Consider the following 4779-nt stretch of genomic DNA (forward strand, 5'->3'; position numbering starts at 1 on the left):
TATTGATGAGATCAATAATCTAAAGAAACAGATGTCAAAGCACTGTGCAATGAAGGATTTGGGAGCTACGAAGCAAATCCTTGGTATGAGAATTGTCAGAGACAGAGTCAGAGGCTCGTTGAGTGTTAAGCACCTAGCCAATACTACCCAAAAGACCGGCCTGTTAGGAGCGGATGACATAGGTACTTAACCCAGGACCATAACATCACACCCCGCCCGCCCGAGCCGACGACCACGGCGGCATTAACACAGCAACGCGACCGGGTCAGGGGTCACGCCAGGGGCTTGCGGTCCACCTGCGCACGCGGCCGCTGGGACTCGAAGTCGGGACGTAGCGCCTGCTCTGATACCAAATGTTAAGCACCTAGCCAATACTACCCAAAAGACCGGCCTGTTAGGAGCGGAAGACATAGGTACTTAACCCAGGACCATAACATTGAGACTCTCGCAGGCTAAGTATGTGAAGAAAGTACTCAGCAGGTTCAATATGGACAAGGCCAAACCAGTTGGCACACCCTTGGGCTGTCACTTTAGACTCAGCAAGGATCAGTCACCCAAGTCAGAGGAGGAACAAGATTACATAAGTAAGGGTCCTTATGCCTTAGCCATTGGTTCACTTATGTGTGTTATGGTTTGCACTAGACCGGATATTGCCCATGCAGTGGGAGTTGTGAATAGATACATGAGTAACCCAAGAAAACAACATTGGGAAGCAGTGAAGTGGATCCTGAGGTACTTAAAAGGCTCCTCAGAAACATGCCTGTGTTTCTTAAGAGAGAGCTTAAAGGTGAGGGGCTATGCTGATGCTGATTTACCTGGAGATGTTGATAGTAGAAAAAGTACCACATGATTTGTTTATGCTCTGGGTGGTACTGTAGTTTCATGGGGTTTTTATCTAAAGAAAAGAGTTTCTTTGTCTACTACAAAAGCTGAGTATATTGCAGTATCAGAAGTTGCAAAGGAGATGATCTGGCTACAGGGTTTCTTGGAGGAATTGGGCAAAAAGAATTAGAAGGGCACTCTCTACAGCGATAGCCAGAGTGCCATATTCCTTGCCAGGAACCCAACATTTCATTCCAGAACTAAGTACATTCAAATTAGGTATCACTTTATACGATCATTGTTAGATGACGGACAATTGTTACTTGAGAAAATTTGTGAAAGTAAGAACCCTGTCGATATGTTGACAAAGGGTGTTACACTTGAGAAACTGAAGTTGTGCGCAACTTCAGTTGGTCTTTTAGCATGAAGACAGGGGCATTGAGTTGCAGAGGTGAAGGATATCATGTTTGAGAAAGAGGGTGATACAGTGGGTAAACCAGTCTCCAAGTGGGAGAATTGTTGAGTACTGTGGAGCTTGGCCCACACCACACGAGCAGGACATGGAGGGAATTTTTCTTTATTTACTTTGGCGTGTGCCACACTCAAGGGAAAAAATTAAGTTTCCCTCCTACCGTTTATCATCTCTTAGGAACTTACAGAGAGACTGGAAAAACAGAGTAAGTCTCGGGATTTACAGAGAGCGAACGAAAAAACAGAGTGAGCTCGGAACTTGGCGCTATTGCCAGAAGAGAGGAGCTCTGAGACTCGATTCTGTTCCGGAAGAGAGGAGCTCGGAAGTTGGCGCTGCTGCCAGAAGAGAGCAGCTCGGGATTGCGTCGCCGCTATCGGAAGAGAGCAGCTGTGTGACTCGTTGACGCTGTTGAACAGAGAGGGTTCGAGACTCTCTCTATTGTATTGTGATTCCTCTCATTTGAATAAAAATCCTCTACAACTCCCGTGGACATAGGCAATTTGCCGAACCGCGTAAAATATTGTGTCGTGCATGATTACTTGTCTTGTTGTCATCGGTTTTTTTATAATATGGTGAACCATGGCATTCCGTTGGAAGTGCTTGAACGCGCCAAGTAGGCGGCTCACTGTTTCTTCAACCTCCAGCCGGAGAAGAAAGCTGTGTATTTGAAGGGATCCACGCCGTGTTCGAACGTGTTTTATGGAACCCGCTTCTCGCCAAAGAATGAGGAATCTCTCGAGTGGAAGGATTACTTGAGCATGATCTATGTGGGTGACGAAGAAGCCATGAGTTACTAGCCTTCCGAGTGCAGGTAATTGGCTCTGCTTTCTTCTTCCTCTCTCAAGTAACCCGAAGAGTTTTCTTCAATTTGTTTCCTGGGCTTATGCAGAGATGCAGCCCTTGACTACCTGAGATCTGCCAGGAAGATGATAAGAATGATACTCGCCACTCTCCTGAAGGCCTGGGAGTCGAAGTGGATGATTCCACTATAAGTCAATACACGGAGGCGAATGCCGTGAACATGAACTGCTACCCAGTTTGTCCCACTCCTGAACTTACAGTTGGAGTAGGACGACATTCAGATTTGGCAGCTCTGACGATACTGTTACAAGATGACATTGGAGGGCTTTACGTTAAGGTTGACGATGAAGGATGGATTGGCATTCTTCCCGTTGAAGGAGCCCTAGTCATCAACGTTGGAGATACTTCAGAGGTAACTAGCTTCGTGCTGCAACAAGACTAGAAAATCTTTTTTGATCGTGAACTCAACTTCAACAATTAGACGGGATCGCCGGCAAATCCCAACACCTGACCAGTCAGGTGTAGAGTAAGAAACCTGTTTTTTCACTTTCCACAAACAATTACAAGAACTTCTCTAACTTTCAGATACTAAGTAACGGGAGTTACAAAAGTGCCGAGCACCGCGTGCTGGCCAGCAGCAGCAGGCAGCGAGTTTCAGTCCCCATCTTTGTTAGCCCTCGGTCTCACACAATGATTGGACCCTTGAAGGGTCTGCCGGAGAAGGACGGGAAGAGAGTTTACAGGGATCTCTTGTTCGGAAAATACATGACAAACTACTTTTGAGCTGGTCACCGGGGGAAGAGAACTCTAGATTTTGTTGAAGTTTCTAACTGATGCATCAGCCTGTAGGCTTCTCCTTGAACCAAACTGTGAGATTTCGTACGAGTATATAATGCTACACTGATTTGAAGTAAAAGTTCAATAAATATTTCAAAGAAATTCTCTTCTCTGTTAAAATGATGTTAAAAACAGAAGTCTCATTCACACAAGAAATCAGCTGATTAAGTCTATTACTTCCCTGCCTGTTTCCAAACATAAAATGGATATGGATCAATGATGTTGAGGTCAAATTGATCAAATTTGTTGCTATGGACTTGCCATATGGCATATATTCGCTAAGGCTGTATTTGGAACACAAGAAGTAGAGAGAAAAAAAAATGAAGATCATAGAAAGAGAAAGAGAGAGAAAATAAAAGAAAAGAGATTTATTTTCTCTTGTTTGGATGTCAATGGAAAATAAGAGAGAAAATGAAAGAGAAATATAGTTTTTCTTGTTTGGATACACGTGAAAAATAAAAAACAAAAGAAAATTAGTAATATTTTAAAATCTTGATGATTAAAATTTTCTCTCAAGTTTTTTTTTTTTTCCAAATTTCATTATTTTGTGAGAGAAAATTTATTAACTAAGAGAGACAGTGATTTTATCTCTTCTTTTCTTTTCTCTCAATGACTCTAAGGGTCTATTTAGAACCCACATAAAAGAAAAGGGGAGAGTTATTTTCTTTTGTTTGATAGCAAAGAATCATTGAGAGAATAGAAAATAAGAGATAAAATCACTTTCTCTCTTAGTTAATAAATTTTCTCTCACAAAATGATGAAATTCGGAGAGAAATTTTTAATCATTAAAATTTTAAAATATTACTATTTCTTTTTCTTTTTTTCATTTTTGATGTATATCTAAATAAGAGAAACTACATTTCTCTTTCATTTTCTCTCTTATTTTCCATGGACATCCAAACAAGATAAAAGAAACCGCTTTTCTTTTCTTTTCTCTTTCTCTTCTAGTCATTTTCTTTTCTCTCCACGTTATGTATTCCAAACACAACCTAAGGGACTTAAGAATTGGAACTTATTGAAACAAAAAAGTTCAAACCTCTAAAGTGAAACATTGTAATTCATTACCTCTTATCTTATAAAACTTAATTTTAAAATTTGAATTTCAATGAAATTCCTCCTTGTGATTAGATTTGCTAAAGTCTTTATATTAAAAATGGGATATTTAAAAAAAATTGGATTAAAAAATTTTAATTAACAAAATAACCAACTTTTTGTTAAAATACTTGCATTCAAACTTGGGCCTCCATGCTGGACTGGTCAACTCTCCACTTTAGAAAAATCTCTCCATCGTGGTGCCATGTTAGCATCCTTCTTAAAAACCAAAAAAAACTAATTTCCTCTTCGTCTTCAACTTCTACAATTCTCTTGTGTCTTCTTTCTTCTTTCCTTTTTATCTTTGACATCCGACATTCTGTGTTTGTTCAAGAGGAGAAAGAAAGACATGAGATTAATGGACTTAATACAACTTTTTATCCCCGCTAACAAGGGAAGGAGTAGTCTGTAAGGACTTATCATTGTATCAATATGAATCAATAGAATCGTACAAAAGAAAATCATAAAGGGAACCTTTCTTTCAAGAAATTCAAACGTTTTTCATTACTTTAACAAAAAATCAAAATTGTGACACTACACTTTGTTTTTCATGTTTCTCTCGTCTTCTCATGGTAGCTATAAAATTAATGAATTTGGGTCTTTCTGTGAAGCCTACGTCATCAGAACATAAAGAAAAATAAAATCCAAAAAAACTACTAAAATTTGGTGCATGAAAAAATAAATAAAAATAAAAGAAAAATAATGCAACCTAATGTGAACTGATGAGTCGAAGGAGAACCTATCCAATCTGCATC

General features: G+C 39.7%; 1 pseudogene; it reads left to right on the plus strand.

The window, feature by feature from the left end:
- Positions 1-1382: 1382 nt before the first annotated feature.
- LOC137938199 (feruloyl CoA ortho-hydroxylase F6H1-3-like) lies at positions 1383-2929 on the plus strand (annotated as a pseudogene).
- The last annotated feature ends 1850 nt before the right edge of the window (positions 2930-4779 follow it).

Source organism: Aristolochia californica, unplaced genomic scaffold (assembly GCF_029961685.1).
Source record: "Aristolochia californica isolate CCGP_79_NKW_82.1479 unplaced genomic scaffold, dmAriCali1.0.hap1 SCAF_8, whole genome shotgun sequence".
NCBI classification, from domain to species: domain Eukaryota; kingdom Viridiplantae; phylum Streptophyta; class Magnoliopsida; order Piperales; family Aristolochiaceae; genus Aristolochia; species Aristolochia californica.